Source organism: Schistocerca piceifrons, chromosome 5, assembly GCF_021461385.2.
Source record: "Schistocerca piceifrons isolate TAMUIC-IGC-003096 chromosome 5, iqSchPice1.1, whole genome shotgun sequence".
Lineage (NCBI taxonomy): Eukaryota > Metazoa > Arthropoda > Insecta > Orthoptera > Acrididae > Schistocerca > Schistocerca piceifrons.
In genome coordinates, this window is record NC_060142.1 from 274,765,082 (window position 1) to 274,785,344 (window position 20,263).

The following is a 20,263-nucleotide window of genomic DNA, read 5'->3' on the forward strand; positions in this document are numbered from 1 at the left end:
CGGGTTCGAGTCCCGATCGGGACTGTAATCTGTCCCCGTTGACGTATGTCAACGCCTGTAAGCAGCTAAGTGTGTTCATTTCATTGTAATCACCCCGTTACCTCCCGGGAGGGAAATTGTTTATCCATACTGTCTGCGTATAGTGTTATTCATGTGAAAGACAGCGAAAGTTTTGTAAATGTTTGCGAATCGTGTAAGAGAGTCAGGTATTCACGTAGTGGGATGTGGGAAATCGCCTAAAAAGCACCTGCAGAGAGGCCGGTTCACCGACCCCCGTCGTTAATCCTCCGGGCGGATTTAATCAGGGTCGGCGCACCTCCTCGCTCCGGAAGCGGCGCTTTAACACTCACGGCTATCCGGGCGGGTATTCTCAAACAGGTTCTTCGTGGAGGTAATATGTTCTGGGACGTTACGCCACGTCGTTTTCGTCTTCAATTTCTTCTACTCCATTCTTCGTTCCGACCTCTCTGCTTGGGATCTTCCTCAGGATTCTGTGGTATTCACAGTTAGTTGGTCTATGTGATTCTAGACATTTGAAGGATGGAAGAAGATTAGGGCGTGGTCATTAGAGACGGATCACAATCTCGAATTACGAAAGGATTGGGAAGGAAATCTGCCGTGCCTTTTTCAAAGGAACCATCTCGGCAGCTGTCTGAAGCGATGTACGGAAATTACGGAAAACCTAATCTAGAGAGCCGGATGGGGTTTTGAACCGTCATCCTCCCGGATGAGCGTCCAGCGTGCTTAGACTAGGAAGTAATTTTGGGAAAATATGAAACACCTAACCGCCGATGCTGAACGGGAATTTGAATTGGACTCCTCCAGAATATTAGGTAAAGTGTAACTGTCAAAATGGAGATTCCGCGAGTGCCAGATATTTTCTGTATATTGTTTATCAACCGGAAATAATCCCAAGCTAGTCAGACTTGTTGTGGATTGGCAGGAGACCAACCCACTAAATTTAGAGGAAGCCGAAAGGCATCCGTTTTAGTTCACGCAGGCTGGCGTGAGGTCTGGAACAAGACAAGGAAATTAGAACTTAGAAAAACGGACGCAGATGGTGGAATACTTAACTTTAATCCATTAATGTTGAACGTAGCTCTTGTCTGTACATTATTTACAATATCAATAGCAACTGATAATGGCGCCTTGCTAGGTCGTAGCAAATGACGTAGCTGAAGGCTATGCTAACTATCGTCTCGGCAAATGAGAGCGTATTTTGTCAGTGAACCATCGCTAGCAAAGTCGGCTGTACAACTGGGGCGAGTGCTAGGAAGTCTCTCTAGACCTGCCGTGTGGCGGCGCTCGGTCTGCAATCACTGATAGTGGCGACATGCGGGTCCGACTTATACTAACGGACCGCGGCCGATTTAAAGGCTACCACCTAGCAAGTGTGGTGTCTGGCGGTGACACCACAAGACTCAATCACCACTTTCGGGTGTCCGTTGCAGCCATCTTCCAATAAAAAGTGTAACACCAACGATCTCTTGATACTGAGGCAGTCACTTGCCGCAGGCTAGGCAACGTAGGACCTTTCGGAAATGTCTCCATCTTTATTCCGAAAGCCAATGATCATGCCCATTTGGGCGCCAGAAATCGGCCCGTTTCCGCACAACGACAACGACTGCCCAGTTTGGCGCGTCTTCCCTACACGCTTTACATACTGTCCACTGATAGTGCTACCAGCTGCCGTCTGGAAGTGGTCATTGCAAGTTGACGTCAGTATAGGCGGTGGTCACATTAATCTGATAGGACTGTGTAACATCTGTGAAAGTTTTCAGGTCGGGATCACGAATCACCATGCCCAGAGGATGTGCACGTGCAGCCTATCACCATCTTTCGGCCTTTAAAAGAGGTCGATTCATTCACATGAAAAATGTGGAACCATCATACCGATAAATGACATTGGCAGTTATTTACAGTGCAATGACTGCAGAACGGGAGGTGACGAGATAGAAGCAGCGATTCTCCAGAGCCATACCCCTCAGTTCACAGAATCAAGGTAAGAGTAGCTAGTGAATATGACAATAGGGCTGTTGAAGGAAGGCTGAATGTTCGCCAGTACGTGCAAAGAATGGTACAGCGTGTTGTCATACCTTTCATGACAAGGGTACGGTACCAAAAGGCATGTTCCGGTAGGATAATGTAAGACCCCCGCACTGCAGTCCACACCACAGACACCGTCAGGAATGTATGGATCCTTGAATGGCTTGCACGAACTGCTACAATATTTGTTTCAGGCAAAACAAGAAATTCCTCAAGATGGCATTGGGAGGTTGCTCGCTTTCACGTCACAATGTGTTCAGCAGTGCGTTCTTGCCTGCAGGGGCCACACCTCATATTGATGTTTGCGATGGACTTCAGCCCCAAATGAAATCATAGTTTAGTCATTTAAAACCAATTAACTGCTGAACATCTCCATAGAATTTTATAAATACTGGAATGTTGCTTCATGGTCTAACGCTTTCCATTTCCAAAGCGTGTAGTATAGGGCATATCAAACAGAATGATCTGATTTAAAAACTTCATATTTATTGATGGAAACATATCAGAAAGCAGAGACAAATTGCAAAGCACACAGAAAATTTTAAAGTTTTAGTTATGCTATTATAAATGCCCCGTGTGTCCAGCAGCAGCAACACCGACAATACGTAGACGATAGGTAAGTTCGTCATACACTCTTTGCATCATACGCACAGTGTCAAAAGTCACTGCGCTTCTTATTCTGTTCTTCAGCTCACCTATGTCACGAGGTAAATGGGCGATGAAAACAGTTCCCTCCACATATCCACGCGAGAAAAAATCGCATGGGGTGATGTCTGGAGATTTTGGAAGCCAAGAGTGTAGGACAGTGTGTCACCGTCCCGTGCACCCTATCCAACGTTGAGGCAACGTATACTCGTAGTTGAGGTACTGTCGTACAGTGTTGTTACCAGTGCAGTGGAGTTCTGTCGTGTTGAAATATGAAGTCTTAGAGTCCTCCTCAAGTTGTGGAAAGAGCCAAGTCTACAGCATTCAAAAATAGCTCATTCCATTCGCCGTATTTTGCTGAAAGAGTAAGGGGCAATAAACTTTTTCATAAGAAGTGGTACAAAAGGTTCACTTTAGGTGAGTCTTTTTCATGCTCAAAAATTGCATGGAGATGCTTCACCGCTAACATGAAATGTAGCTTCACCACCGAAAACTAACCGTGATAAAAATGTATGATTTTCCATGTCTTCCAGCAGAACATTTCTGAAGTCAACACGTTTCTCTTTATCACCAAGCCGAAGCGCTTGCACTGATTGTGGTCTAGAGATCAAATGTCGCCATACCACTTGCCAGACAGTCATGTAAGGAACTGCAAGTTCTCTTCTTGCGCGGCACATAGATTTACGATGATTCCACACAAATTTTTGCCGAATTATTTGCAGCGTTTCATCAAACGAGGAAGGTCAACCTCGACTCTTACCTTTGCAGAAACACCCTTTCCTTACAAATTGATAATACCGACGACTAATGTTTTCCAGGAAATCCGGATCAGTCCCATAACGCCAAAGAAACTCACGGCGCACTGGAATCACTGACTCTCTCTTGCTAAAGGATAGTACACAAAGCGTCGTCCATTGATCGGACGCCATCTTGCATCCTGAGCAGATGCATGGATTCTAAAACTCTAGGCTACGACCCTTCAATCAACACATATTTCCTGTCCAGTATGCTCCTGTTTCGCAATTATTACATTCTAAAATAGGTCATTCTTTTTTTTACCACGTAGTTCAGAACGTTAACTCCACTGGCCTTAGGGAGTACGATGCCGCACAGAGTCAATTTTTAAGGTGCTGTATGACAGTAGCGATGACGATTTGACGAACTGTAGAGTAAAACCTAACAATATGCAGCATTACGATGGGTCAGGTCGAGGGAGACTCATCTACAACTGCGCTGTTCGATGAGCGACCTACGTGATCGGTCCATAACTGTGCGCTGCTGCTCTCCGATTGAAGTCGTCGACTTGGCAGAATTGAAACAAAAACTTGAACTCGTCAGACCGGGCGGTGTTTTTCCAGTTTCGGACTTCCCGATCGCGCTGACTGATGGCCCCGCTGAACTCGGGCCGCGCTTGGCTTCTTCCGAAGTAGGAACATTCCTTCAGCTGCCACATCCTGTGAATCTGGAACTGAGCGGCGCCAGCAGACACCGCCTCACACGAGTCGTGCACCCTGGCCAAGTTTGACCGCGAGAAGGCAGGAAGATTTTCGTTTATCGCTCTCTCGATGATGAAGTAACTAGAGCTGGTGCGCAATCTCAGATTGGATGACGACACGTAAGCAAATCGAACTTGCTCTTTTTGAAAGGGACGTCTCTGCCATAAGCCAAGAGAATTCAGATGGACTTTCCTAAAAAGAGCAATTACTGCAAAGAGAAGTACACTATTGGCCATTAAAATTGCTACACCAAGAAGAAATGCAGATGGTAAACGGGTATTCAATGGATAAATATATTATATTAGAACTGACATGTGATTACATTTTCACGCAATTTGGGTGCATAGATCCTTGAAATCAGTACCCAGAACTACCACCTCCGGCCGTAATAACGGCCATGATCCGCCTGGGCATTGAGTCAAACAGAGCTTGGATGGCGTGTACAGGTACAGCTGGCCATGCAGCTTCAACACGATACCACAGTTCATCAACAGTAGTGACTGGTGTATTGTGACGAGCCAGTTGCTCGGCCACCATTGACCAGACGTTTTCAATTGGTGCGAGATCTGGAGAATGTGCTGGCCAGGGCAGCAGTCGAACATTTTCTGTATCCAGAAAGGCCCGTACAGGACCTGCAACATGCGATCGTGCATTATACTGCTGAAATGTAGGGTTTCGCAGGGATCGAATGAAGGGTAGAGCCACGGGTCGTAACACATCTGAAATGTAACGTCCACTGTTCAAAGTGCCGTCAATACGAACAAGAGGTGACCCAGACATGTAACCAATGGCATCCCATACCATCACGCCGGGTAATACGCCAGTATGGCGATGACGAACACACGCTTCCAATGTGCGTCCACCGCCATGTCGCCAAACACGTATGCGACCATCATGATGCTGTAAACAGAACCTGGATTCATCCGAAAAAATGACGTTTTGCCATTCGTGCACCCACGTTCGTCGTTGAGTACACCATCGCAGGAGCTCCTGCCTGTGATGCAGCGTCAAGGGTAACCGCAGCCACGGTCTCCGAGCTGATAGTCCATGCTGCTGCGAAAGTCGTCGAACTGTTCGTGCAGATGGTTGTTGTCTTGCAAACGTCCCCATCTGTTGACTCAGGGATGGAGACGTGGCTGCACGATCCGTTACAGCCATGCGGATAAGATGCCTGTCATTTCGACTGCTGGTGATACGAGGCCGTTGAGATCCAGCACGGCGTTCCGTATTACCCTCCTGAACCCACCGATTCCATATTCTGCTAATAGTCATTGGATCTCGACCAACGCGAGCAGCAATGTCGCGGTACGATAAACTGCAATCGCGATAGGCTACAATCCAACCTTTATCAAAGTCGGAAACGTGATGGTACGCATTTCTCATCCTTACAAGAGGCATCACAACAACGTTTCACCAGGCAACGCCGGTCAACTGCTGTTTGTGTATGAGAAATCGGTTGGAAACTTTCCTCATGTCAGCACGTTGTAAGTGTCGCCACCGGCGCCAACCTTGTATGAATGCCCTGAAAAGCTAATCATTTCCATATCACAGCATCTTCTGCCTGTCGGTTAAATTTCGCGTCTGTAGCACGACATCTTCGGGGTGCAGCAATTTTAATGGCCAGTAGTGTATTATCAAGTTGAGTGGATCACTCTACTGAAAGTAGAACTTTCTATAAGTTTAAGCAGCCAGGGATGTCTGAATGAATACATCACCGACACACACACACTATCTGATCAAAACTATCCGGAAACACGTATGTAACACGGACTTGGCCACTATGTGTCACGAGAGGCGCAGCCGATAGTATAAAAAGAGGCGGAGGGTACGGTGTTGTCAGTATAGAAGCAGGAACAGTAGATTGGGTTGGTCAGGAAAGCTCAGTGGTTTCGAACATGGACTACTCATTTGACACCATATGACAAGGGAAGCTCCCCATCGCAACTCCGACAGATTTAAATGAAATTAGAATTATATGTTAATACTTTCAGCTGCTGACGTGCGTAGATATATACCAACGGGGACACGTGAAAATGTGTGCCCCGACCGGGACTCGAACCCGGGATCTCCTGCTTACATAGCAGACGCTCTATCCATCTGAGCCACCGAGGGCACAGAGCACAGTGCGACTGCAGTGACTATCTTGTGCACGCCTTCCGCGTGACCCACATTCTCACCTTATATGTCCACACACTACATTCGTAGTGTCCCTACCCAAGACACTAATTACTCGTGGAAGACATTCTTACCAAGTCCCGTAAGAGGTCGGGTAATATGTGTGCATCCGCACAGAAGAGGAAGGTCATGGTCGGTATTGCCAGAACTATATACTTAGATGGATATGGTGTCTGTTCTTTCACCGGCCGCGGTGGTCGAGCGGTTCTAGGTGCTTCAGTCTGGAACCGAGCGACTGCTACGGTCGCAGGTTCGAATCCTGCTTCGGGCATGGATGTTTGTGACGTCCTTAGGTTAGTTAGGTTTAAGTAGTTCTAAGTTCTACGGGACTGATGACCTCAGATGTTAAGTCCCATAGTGCTCAGAGCCATTTGAACCATTTGAATTTTGTCTGTTCTTTCGTACATGTCCGAAAAAACGGACACCATATCCATATAAGTACATCCGTCAGATTTAGTAGTAAGATTACCCAGTGGATAGCCCGTCACAAACTGAACACAGATCAAGCATGTTAATAGACAGAAGGTGTACTGAGCTGTGAAAAAGGAAGCAAAAGAAAAACAGTGAACGGCTCGAGAACAAGATGTGCGACATCGAGTAAGTTTTACGAGGCACGGCGTGGTGACTACGTGGTCACAATGCTGCGCTACGAAGCGGAAGATTCGTGTTCGATTCCCGTCCTGTCCCATTTTCTTCTCTCACAACAGTATGAACTGTCCGCCCGGTCATTGCCGCGTCTGGCCGCTGTATTCAAATTTGTGTTATTGTCGTGGTATAATGTCCGTTTGCAACAGCGAGGTGTAAGGAAGGGACTTCCAGAGTACGTACCTATTCGTTCTACGCAAGTATCAATGTTAGGACTCTTGCGTTCCGTTTGGGAAGTTTTGACCCTTGAATTCCTTTGTTGTAACATAATTCACACCCGTTTATTTGTTGTTTTCATTTCTGTGAGAGGTCTATGCGGAGTCTCGCCTTCTCTCAATATTCATCACATACATTCCACAGTAATATATTCTTACTACATGACTCATGTTCTATTACCAATGTATGTATGGCAATTGACAAGACCACAGAAGGAGAACAGACACGTCAATGACCTGACGGACGGTTCATAACTTTGTGAAAAAATGGGGCAAGAGGCAGACTTGAACACGGATCTCGCGCTTTGCACTTCAGTTCCGTGACCACACAACCACGATGCCGTGATTCTTCCAATCGGCTTGATGTTGCACTTTTTGAGCTTGGACTATTCAGTGTTTCTGTTTTGCTTTTTTTCACAGTTTAGTACTTATTCTTCCTGTTTCGATGCTTGATCTGTGTGGAGTTTTTGACGGACTATCCATTGGGTCATCTTACCAATAAATCTGACGGGAGTGTGATGGGGAGTTTTCTTTGTGAGTAACAGATCCATCAGAAACATTTCAACCTTTCCAAGTCGACTGTTGGTGATGTGATGGTGAAGTGGAAACTCGAAAGAACAAACCACAACTGAAACCTTGGTAGGGAGACCATATGTACTGACGGACAGGGGCCGTCCAGCACTGCAGAGGGTGGTAGTAAAGCACGAATGTACTCAGCAGAAGGAAGTGCTACCAGCAGTCCAGTTATCACAACGACTGTACGTTGGAAAGAATGGGCTATAATGCTCGAGCAACTCGTCATAGGACACATATTTCTGTAGTCGGTGCTTACCGACACTTGAGGTGGGTAAACGATTGATGTGGAGTGAGGAATCTCGCTTTATCCTCTGTCAATCCGATCGAATGGTCTCGGTTTGGCGAGTGCATGACGAACGTTGCTAGCCACATTGCGTAGGGACAACGGTGAACAGAGGAGGTGGTGTCACAGTATGAGGGTGTCTTTCGTGCTTAGGTTGTGGTCACCTTACTGTTCTTAAGAAACTAATAACTACTGAGAGGTATGAACTAATTTCATAGCACTGTGTACTGGGTACAGTAGAAGAACACTTCGGATACTATGATTATTGGTCTCATCATGAAAACGCAAACTATCATAAACCATCATCTGCGAGGCAATAATTTGTAGACAGTAACATTCCTGAAGGGACCGCCTATCCAGAGTTCCGAACTGACTCCAACGGGACAACTGTAGACTAAGTTAGACTTCGCTCCACTCCTCAGTATGCAACATCACTACCTTCTCTGGTTTCGGTTCTTGAGGGATATTGGGCTGCCATTTCTCCACAGACATTCAGACATATCATCGACAGTGTCCCAAACAGAGTTCAATCGGTCGTAAAGACAATGGGTAGACGCAGACAGTATTAATGTCCACTAACAGGTGTCCAGATATTTTTGATCACATTGCGGATGTTCACGAGTTGACTGATGATTCGCAGTGTTTTTGAGTCCGTATTTAACTGCTAAATATTTCCTCCGACACTTTGTATTTGTAACTCTGTATTCACCTGACCAGAAGTCCTGTTCCTCCTGTCACTTAACTTCACTAATTCCCACTATATCTCACTTTAACCTATCCATTCCCCTCTTTAAATTTTCTAACCTGACTGCTCGATTAAGGGATCTGACATTCCACAGCCCGATCCGTAGAACGTCAGTTTTGTTTCTCCTGATAACGACATCCTCCTGAATAGTTCCCGCCCGGGGATCCGAATGGGGGACTATTTTACCTCCGGAATATTTTACTCAAGAGGAGATGCCACCATCATTTGACTATACAGTAGATTTGCATGCCCTCGGGAAAAATTACGGCTGTAGTTTTCCCTTGCTTCCAGCCGTTCGCAGTACCAGGACGGCAAGGCTGCTTTGATTGATGTTACAAGGTCAGATCAGTCAACCATCCAGACTGTTGGTCCTGCAACTACTGAAAAGGGTGCTGCCCCTACGGTACGACTGTTTGTATCGGTGAAGCACACAAGCTTCCCCACCAATGACAACGTCCATGGTTCATGGGGGGAGACGAACACTAGTAGGAAAAATAAAAACCAGGACCTTGTGCAACTTTTCAATTGCTACGATAACAAAGCAAACAACGTAATAAAGATTAAAAAGAATATGAAAGCACAAAATCAATTTCTGTAATAGGGCTGAGATCGACCTGAAGAGGTTATAATTTCCGATACTAGAAGACGCCGCCACAGTCCCTTGTCTCTCGCAGGCGCAGTTTTGCAGCATACTCGGAAATTTAGATCTCCATACTCAGCACTACCTATAAAACATTGACGTCTGGCGCAGTGGTTAGCACACTGGACTCACATTCGGGAGGACGACTGTTCAATCCCATCTCCGGCCATCCTGATCTAGGTTTTCCGTGATTTCCCTAAATCGCTTCAGGCAAATGCCGGGATGGTTCCCTTGAAAGGGCACGGCCGATTTCCTTCCCCATCCTTCCCTAACCCAAGCTTGCGCTCCGTCTCTAATGACCTCGTTGTCGACGGGACGTTAAACACTAATGTCGCGACGTGGTTGGTTGCTGATTTACACGCAGGACGAAAGGCGCACGCACTTCGAGCAGTCGGCTTTGAGCAGAAAGTCTCTCTCTTAAAATTGGCTTAACATTGCCACAACCTCTATAACAGTACCGACCCCGGAGAGAGACAGGAAAAGGCAAGGAAGAAGGCAAGAAGGAAGTTCTTTGTTTCAGTTAAAAAAAAGAGCATTTTCTTTATTTTATACTTTGCGATCTTCCATAAAAATGTGGTCCCTTCTTTGTTGGCTATTGGCTATAAATCTACTGTTTCCAAATTCTGTTGAGGTACTTCGCTTCGTGCCGAGTGTAAGACTGCTCTTTGTTCTGCCTGTCAGTAACGTGACGGGATTCTGTTCTGGAGAGGAACAGGTATTGATGTTACGAGACGAGGGACAGCTGTTTACTCGGGGAGCGCTGGAGGCGAGCCGCGCCGCGCCGGTGCTCCTTGGCAGGGAGTGAAAGGCAGCGGCGGAAGGAAACACTTGGGATGGTAAACACGGCGCAGCGCGCCCGATAGTACCTGCTGCCGAAACGGAAAACGAAGATTAGGCTTTCACATCCCGTCGACGATGAGGCCATTAGAGGCGGGGCGCAAGCTCGGACTGGCAGACGATGGAGAAAAAACATCAGCCAACAAACAAAAATAAAATAAAAAATCCTCCATTCTACAAACCGGAATGGCATAATGTTCCCGTTACCAGTAGACTGATGAAAGTCCTATTTCAATGTCTTTCTTCTAAGTATCCGTTTGCTAGCGCTTGCCCACCGCGAGCCCAGTCATTATATTTGTAAAGGAAACGTGTTGGCCGGCCGGAGTGGCCGAGCGGTTCTAGGCACTACAGTCTAGAACCGCGCGACCGCTAAGGTCGCAGGTTCGAATCCTGTTGTCCTTAGCTTAGTTAGGTTTAAGTAGTTCTCAGTTCTAGGGGACTCATGACCTCAGGAGTTAAGTCCCATAGTGCTCAGAGCCATTTGAACCATTTTTGAAACATGTTAAGAACTCAAGGCTTATATAGACATTTGTAGTCACTCACGTGCGAGTTTGTTATAGCATTATTATTTGTGACATATATTAAGGAAACTAATACGTGTAAAAGAAATAAATTTAAAATAAGAAAGTAAAGTACAGGATTTAAATATCTTCAACATTCCGCAGCCCTGTCAGCAGCTGTATAAATATCAATTTTAATTTTAATAACCAACAGCCTCATTTGCATCGTTTACCTAGAATTTACCTGGCTTTCAGCCGGGGTAACCCAACCTTCTTCAGAATAAAAGTAACCACCGTTTGTCCATAGTGGACATCGTCAAGCTAAAACTACAAATCCACAAATTATCATCAGATCGTAAAAACTTATCTGAAGCTGGAACTCAGTACAGCACTCGTGGCTGCCGCATCGCGGTCGCGAACTGGGGCCGAGGCAGTTTCAGATAAGTTTTACAGTCTGACGATAGTTTATGGATTTGTAGTTTTAGCTTCACGATGTGCACTATGAACAAACGGTAGTTACTGTTATCCTGAAGAAGGTTGGGTTACCCCGACTGAAACCTAGGTAAATTCTAGGTAAACGGTGCAACTGAGGCTGCTGATTATTAAAATTAAAATTAAAGTACAGGATTATTTAAGTTACCCCATGTGGAGTTGCTAGTCTCCTATCGGGCGCCTCCCCAGGTGGCGGATAGGGGAATGTGCACTAGATGTAGTGGGTGCCGTGGAAATACACTGAAGAGTCAAAGAAACTGGCGCACCTGCTTAATATCGTGTAAGGCCCTGCGAGCACGCGGAACTGCCGCAACACGACGTGACATGGACTCGGCTAATGTCTGAAGCTGTAGTGCTGGAGGGAATTGACACCATGAATCCTGGAGGGCTGTCCATAAATCCGTAAAAGTTCAAATTGCTCTGAGCACTATGGGACTTAACATCTGTGGTCATCAGTCCCCTAGAACTTAGAACTACTTAAACCTAACTAACCTAAGGACATCACAGAACACCCAGTCATCACGAGGCAGAGAAAATCCCTGACCCCGCCGGGAATCGAACCCGGGAACCGGGGCGCGGGAAGCGAGAACGCTACCGCACGACCACGAGCAGCGGACTCAGTAAAAGTACGAAGGGGTGGAGATATCTTCTGAACAACACGTTGCAAGGCATCCCATGCTCAATTAGTTCATGGCTGGGGAGTTTAATGGTCAGCAAAAGTGTTTAAACTCAGAAGAGTGTTCCTGCAGCCGATCTGTAACAATTCTGGACGTGTGGGATGTCTCATTGGTCTGCTGGAATTGCCAAAGTCCGTCGGAATTCACAATGGACATGAATGGATGCATGTCATTAGACAGGATACTTATGTACGTGTCACCTGTCAGAATCATATTTAGACGTATCAGGGGTCCCATATCACTCCAGCTGCACTCGCCCCACATCATTACAGAGCCTCCACTAGCTTGAACAGTCCCCTGCTGACATGCAGGGTCCATGGATTTATGAGGTTGTCTCCATACCCGTACACGTCCATCCGCTCGATACAATTTGAAACGAGACTCGTCTGTGTTTCCAGTCATCAACAGTCCAATGTCGGTGTTGACGGGCTAGGGCGAGGCGTAAAACTTTGTGTCGTGCATTCATCAAAGTCCGTATCGATGATGTTTCGTCGAATGGTTCGCACGATGACACTTTTTGATGGTCCAGCACTGAAATTCGCAGTAATTTGCGGAAGGGTTGCACTTCTGTCCCGTTGAACGATTCTTTTCAATCGCCGTTGGTCTCCCTCTTGCAGGATCTTTTTTCCGGCCGCAGCGATGTCGGAGATTGGATGTTTTACCGGATTCCTGATATTCACGCTACACTCGTGAAGTGCTCGTACGGAAAAATCACCTCTTCATCGCTCGTGCGCCGACTCTAACGCCACGTTCAAACTCACTTAAATCTTGATAACGTGTTAGTGTAGGAGCAACAACCGATCTAGCAACTGCGCCACATACTTGCCTTATATAGGCTTTGCCGACCGGTTTAAGAGAAGATTAATTGAGTATTCTACAAATGGACACGGTTAATATAATTAAGTAATCATTTGATAGTATCTACCTTTGCAAAATCCGTGTTTTTCTCCGATTACTGCTTGACAGATTTAATAGAGAGCCATGGCACGAGGGAAAACACACTTCTTATGTAGTCACATGTATTTTAAAACAACTGAGACTATACACGACAAAACAATGGCTAGGGGAGTCATGGGGAGTTTGATATAGACAGTAAGAGAGCGAGTGGCAGAAGCAGAGAAAACGTTATACACGGGGTCATTCCGTGATGTTGTTTCAATCATTTAGGGATGATGGAGAAGGGTAAGTGTATTAATTCGAGGTAAGGGCACGCTCTTTGAAATCTCATTGTTTTCCATATTTTGGGAGAAGGTGATATGAGCGAGAAACTAGACAAATTTGTCATTAAACATGGGTTGTGAAATGCGTACCTCAAGAGCTGGGAGCTCTTATTCAGTAGAAGAGATGCGTTTCATAGAAGCAAAGATGAATAAGTGCTCGTTGCTCTTGAAGTATGCAATTAGAGCCCATGTTTACTGCACAACTTTTCCTTGTTTTGGTCCATACTATCATCTCTAAAAATATGGAAAATATGGCACGGGTCAACTGCTAGAGCTATCAGGACGATTCTCGCGCATAACTTTCGACTTGGTCGTTTTCGATCTATGGTCCCTTATCTCAAATTGATACATTTATCTTTCTAGATCATCCCTGTAAGTTTGTAACATCTTCACGGAATCATCGTGTGTATGGACACATCTCATTGGAGGAAAAAGTCTGCAAGAGCGTGTGAGAGAGAGAAATCACTCAGAAATATACTTTGGGTACCATACTTTTTTCTTTGTACAAACAGGGCGCGTACGAGGTTGCATTCCATTAAGAAAATGTATGCTTCACAAGAACAACACTCGTTAGCCCGTGCAATGTGTGCTGAACTATGTGCTCCGAAACATTTGCGGCTGCACTAGCATTGAACACTGTCCTCGTATCTGACAAAGATCGCCTCCTATCCCTCTTTACAGAGCGGGCAGGTCTCCGATCTCCAAGTTTTATGTGGGGGTGTGGACGTCCAACACCTTGTCGCTGGCCAATGAATTCCCCGTCCTTCAACCAGCTCCCACAGACGCTCGCGACAGTAGTACACGAACAGCCGACCCGCGTCGCCGTTCTCCGACGAGATCGTTCTGAGGCGCTGGACCACAACAATCTGCTGTATATCAAAGTCGTCTGTGTCGATTTCCCATCTGGAGCCATATCGTAACTAGAATGATTCCGCTTATATAGTATGTTTCACGATTCATATCACTGTATTTCATTTATTGTTATTATTATTATAGAGGGGACTTCGTAAATAGAATATTGACAAGGATCCCAGGTCCTCAAATGTACCGTTTGGATGCGGAATAAGTGTGAAAATCGGATCACTTTCAAATCACCCGCATCACGGTACGCACACAAACTGAGAAGAGGGTGCCGTCGTCAGTCCCAGCTGTAATTAAGACAGCGCATACCATTTTCGTCCGACTACGAGAAATTGGTGCGTTTGCGAGTATAAGGAGAGTTGACACTCGTGCTTCATGGACGTGCCGTACTCTCGACCTTGAAGAGGGCGTCTTTCCTAAAGTCTCCGCTGTGTGCATACTGGGACTGCTGATATTTTTAAAAATATCGGGAATCTGATATATCATTATTCAAAGGAATATCATTGTCGGCTCTCAATATGTCGGAAAAATGTATCTATACATATCGACGGAAAAACATATGACGTACCGACTCATAAAAATATCGGGTACACAAAGTAAATATACTACCGGTTTTAGAGCTGTATATTTAAGTATCGATTTCTTATTAGATATTCTGTACATCAACAAGCTAGCAGCTTGCTTATCTCCCTTAGAGCAAGAACTGAAAGGAAAACGTTGCAGGTTCACGCTTGGCGATATCCACTTTGCTAACAATGTCAACTGCATGTAAGTGGCACAATAAAAGATGTTCGATGGGTCTGTCGTTCGGTTTCATCACATATCGGATTTGTCCAGAACACTACATGTCGACTTTCCTGGTTTTTTTTTTCATTTCTGCAAACTCTAGCAACCTAGCATTTGTAGTGTCAAAATTGCGTGGTTAAGGTAAACGCTGCAGTTTCTGTTAGTAGCGCCGGGCGCCGATTACGTCAGCATTTCTCCTCACACGTCTTCGCCCATCACAAAGAGCAATCTTGTCATTTAGATTTTTCTTCATCATTTTCAGCAACTGTTTTTGAAGAAAATCAATGCGAAGAAATAGCACGCTAGTTGTCTTAAAAATTGTTTTTTAACGCAACTGGTGTGATATTTCTTCACGTCGGAAATCTTGTTATTCCATTCACACCACCACTTCCTAAGGCAATTGAACTTCTTCCTTGTGCCACCTACACTTGCTTCACACAGTCAAAGAGAAAGACTGGACGCGAATAATGCACAAAAAGTAGTAAGACTCCTTCGTAAAGTGAAAGTAAAATTATGTTCTACTACAATTTCAAAAGATTGCTATTTCGATATATGGTGCAGGGAATGGCAATTCGATCTCAATGTAGACAAGTGTAATGTGCTGCGAATACATAGAAAGATTGATCCCTTATCATTTAGCTACAAAATAGCAGGTCAGCAACTGGAAGCAGTTAATTCCATAAATTATCTGGGAGTACGCATTAGAAGTGATTTAAAATGGAATGATCATACAAAATTGATCGTCGGTAAAGCAGATGCCAGACTGAGATTCATTGGAAGAATCCTCAGGAAACGCAATCCGAAAACAAAGGAAGTAGGTTACAGTACGCTTGTTCGCCCACTGCTTGAATACTGCACAGCAGTCTGGGATCCGTACCAGACAGGGTTTATAGAAGAGATAGAGAAGATCCAACGGAGAGCAGCGCGCTTCGTTACAGGATCGTTTAGTAATCGCGAAAGCGTTACGGAGATGATAGATAAACTCCAGTGGAAGACTCTGAGGGAGAGACACTCAGTAGCTCGGTACGGGCTTTTGTTAAAGTTTCGAAAACATACCTTCACCGAAGAGTCAAGCAGTATATTGCTCCCTCCTACGTATATCTCCCGAAGAGACCATGAGGATAAAATCAGAGAGATTAGAGCCCACACAGAAGCATACCGACAATCCTTCTTTCCATGAACAATACGAGATTGGAATAGAAGGGAGAATCGATAGAGGTACTCAGGGTACCCTCCGCCACGCACCGTCGGGTGACTTGCGGAGTGTGGATGTACACTGCTGGAAATTGAAATAAGAACACCGTGAATTCATTGTCCCAGGAAGGGGAAACTTTATTGACACATTCCTGGGGTCAGATACATCACATGATCACACTGACAGAACCACGGGCACATAGACACAGGCAACAGAGCATGCACAATGTCGGCACTAGTACAGTGTATATCCACCTTTCGCAGCAATGCAGGCTGCTATTCTCCCATGGAGACGATCGTAGAGATGCTGGATGTAGTCCTGTGGAACGGCTTGCCATGCCATTTCCACCTGGCGCCTCAGTTGGACCAGCGTTCGTGCTGGACGTGCAGACCGCGTGAGACGACGCTTCATCCAGTCCCAAACATGCTCAATGGGGGACAGATCCGGAGATCTTGCTGGCCAGGGTAGTTGACTTACACCTTCTAGAGCACGTTGGGTGGCACGGGATACATGCGGACGTGCATTGTCCTGTTGGAACAGCAAGTTCCTTGCCGGTCTAGGAATGGTAGAACGATGGGTTCGATGACGGTTTGGATGTACCGTGCACTATTCAGTGTCCCCTCGACGATCACCAGTGGTGTACGGCCAGTGTAGGAGATCGCTCCCCACACCATGATGCCGGGTGTTGGCCCTGTGTGCCTCGCTCGTATGCAGTCCTGATTGTGGCGCTCACCTGCACGGCGCCAAACACGCATACGACCATCATTGGCACCAAGGCAGAAGCGACTCTCATCGCTGAAGACGACACGTCTCCATTCGTCCCTCCATTCACGCCTGTCGCGACACCACTGGAGGCGGGCTGCACGATGTTGGGGCGTGAGCGGAAGACGGCCTAACGGTGTGCGGGACCGTAGCCCAGCTTCATGGAGACGGTTGCGAATGGTCCTCGCCGATACCCCAGGAGCAACAGTGTCCCTAATTTGCTGGGAAGTGGCGGTGCGGTCCCCTACGGCACTGCGTAGGATCCTACGGTCTTGGCGTGCATCCGTGCGTCGCTGCGGTCCGGTCCCAGGTCGACGGGCACGTGCACCTTCCGCCGACCACTGGCGACAACATCGATGTACTGTGGAGACCTCACGCCCCACGTGTTGAGCAATTCGGCGGTACGTCCACCCGGCCTCCCGCATGCCCACTATACGCCCTCGCTCAAAGTCCGTCATCTGCACATACGGTTCACGTCCACGCTGTCGCGGCATGCTACCAGTGTTAAAGACTGCGATGGAGCTCTGTATGCCACGGCAAACTGGCTGACACTGACGGCGGCGGCGCACAAATGCTGCGCAGCTAGCGCCATTCGACGGCCAACACCGCGGTTCCTGGTGTGTCCGCTGTGCCGTGCGTGTGATCATTGCTTGTACAGCCCTCTCGCAGTGTCCGGAGCAAGTATGGTGGGTCTGACACACCGGTGTCAATGTGGTCTTTTTTCCATTTCCAGGAGTGTAGATGTAGATGTCACCGCCGGACACCACACTTGCTAGGTGGTAGCCTTTAAATCGGCCGCGGTCCGTTAGTATACGTCGGACCCGGGTGTCGCCACTATCAGTGATTGTAGACCGAGCGCCGCCACACGGCAGGTCTAGTCTAAAGAGACTCCCGAGCACTCGCCCCAGTTGTACAGCCGACTTTGTTAGCGATGGTTCACTGTCTACATACGCTCTCATTTGCAGAGACGACAGTTTAGCATAGCCTTCAGCTACGTCATTTGCCACGACCTGGCAAGGCGCCATATTCAGTTACTATAATTACTTCAAGAATGTATTCTGAACAGATAATATTATGAATCATGTACCATCAAGAGCGACGTTCATCATTAATGGATTAAAGTTAAGTATCAAACTAATCGTCCGCTTCCTGAATTCTCATTCCTTGTCATGTTCCAGACCTCACGTCAGTATAGTTCTTCCCTCCTCACGCTAGCCTGCGTGAGCTAAAACGCGTGCATTTCGGCCTCCACTCGTAACACCGTGTTGGCTCTTCTGCTAACACATAAATGACTATGTAATAGTTGAAATCTAGATCCGCTGTAGTAAAACGACGGATTCTGCGATCGAGGAGGAGGAGATTAGTGTTTAACATCCCGTCGACAATGAAGTCATTAGGGACGGAGCGCAAGCTCGTATTAGTGAAGGGCGGGGAATAAAATCGGCCGTTCCCTGTCAAAGGAGTCATCCCGGCATCTGCCTGAAGCGATTTAGGGAATTCGCGGAAGACCTAAATCTGGATGGCTGGACGCGGGTTTGAACTGTCGTCCTCCCGAATGCGAGTCCAGTGCGCTAACCACTGCGACTCCCCCGTCGGTGGATTTCGCGAGCGATTGCTGTTCTTTTCTCCACTGTCTATATTCAACATCACTGCGTACAACGGGATCATATAGATTTCAGTCTAGTTACGCTTTATACTTTCCTCACAGCGAGAAGTGTTGCAACGCCCTGTCAAAGGAGTTATCCCAGCATCTGCCTGAAGCGATTTAGGGAAATCGTGGGAAACTTAAATCTGGATGGCCGGACACGGGTTTGAACTGTCGTCCTCCTGAATGCGAGTCCACACTCGGTTGGTGGATTTCGCGAGCGATTGCTATTCTTTTCTCCATTGTCTATATTCAACGCTCACTGTGAACAATGGGATCATATAGATTTCAGTCTAGTTACCCTTTATACTTTCCTCACAGCGAGAAGTGTTGCAACGCCCTGTCAAAGTAGTTCTCCCGGCATCTGCCTGAAGCGATTTAGGGAAATCGTGGGAAACTTAAATCTGGATGGCTGAACAAGGGTTTGAATTGTCGTCCTCCTGAATGCGAGTCCACCCTCGGTTGGTGGATTTCGCGAGCGATTTCTATATTCAACGCTCACTGTGAACAATGGGATCATATAGATTGGTTCAAATGGCTCTGAGCACCATGGGACTTAACTTCTAAGGTCATCATCAGTGCCCTAGAACTTAGAACTACTCAATCCTAAGTAACCTAAGGACATCACAAACATCCACGCCCAAGGCAGGATTCGAACATGCGACCGTAGCGGTCGCACGGTTCCAGACTGTAGCGCCTAGAACCGCTCGGCCACCCCGGCCGGCGGATCATATAGATTCCAGTCTAATTATCCTGTATACTTTCCTCATAGCGACAAGTGTTGCAACGCCACCATGCGGCGTTCAGTCTCACGGTGGGCAATAGTCGAAATGTTTTCGCTCATCAGTGGACACTGCCACTGTTTCAAAAAAAAAAAAAAAAAAAAAAAAAAAATGGCTCTGAGCACTATGGGACTTAACATCTGAGGTCATCAGTGCCCTAGAACTTAGAACTACTTAAAACTAACTAACCTAAGGACATCACACACATCCATGCCCGAGGCAGGATTCGAACCTGCGACCGTAGCAGTCGCGCGGTTCCGGACTGAAGCGCCTAGAACCGCTCGGCCACCGCGGCCGGCTGCCAGTGTTTCGTTCTAATGCTGTTGTTCGGACGCACAACGTTGTTATTACGTTACGAATCAAAGCCGACATGTGGTGGCACAGACTGTGGCGTAGTACTCTGCGGCGAGGCACCCCGTCCCCGGTAGCCGCGACCTCAGACTGAGACCTCTGCCTGCTGGGCATCAGGGTCAGTGCTCTGCGTCCTTGTGAGGGAGGAGTGGCTGCGGCGCCGGCGGTACACACACAGCAGCGCTTGTTCATTCGCTTAGCATTCCCGTGACGCCGCTGTGCACACTGCCTGAGACTACTTACTCCCGTGGCACCACAACTCCTGCGAGACTACAGCCTCCCAGGGTTGTCGTAGAGGATTAAGAGGCTCTTGTGTTTAAAGCCGCTGGACTACCATCTGCATCTACATTTGAAATTAGAGAGCTACTGTTTATTGCACGACGGAACGGGCTCCGTAGAATAGGCGCCAGCAAAAATTGGGGTGGGGGGGGGGGAGTGGGGGGTGGAGGGGGAAATGACGAAGTGGCGGGACCATGAGACCTCAGTGGCCAGCTGTTTAAAATTTCCTCGCTCCCCATGCGGAGCTGAGATCTACATCTACATCTACATCTACATCTACATCCATACTCCGCAAGCCACCTGACGGTGTGTGGCGGAGGGTACCTTGAGTACCTCTAACGGTTCTCCCTTCTATTCCAGTCTCGTATTGTTCGTGGAAAGAAGGATTGTCGGTATGCCTCTGTGTGGGC

At 47.0% G+C, this 20,263-nt stretch overlaps 1 protein-coding gene and 1 non-coding gene across 3 annotated transcripts in view; both read right to left on the reverse strand.

Annotated features, from left to right (window-relative positions):
- Positions 1 to 20,263, reverse strand: part of LOC124798296 — a 346,948-nt gene that overhangs the window by 125,193 nt on the left and 201,492 nt on the right. The gene's annotated exons all lie outside the window — the stretch shown is intronic.
- On the reverse strand, positions 6,226 to 6,300 carry Trnat-ugu. Its single transcript has one exon. It is a non-coding gene; the product is annotated as a tRNA-Thr (tRNA).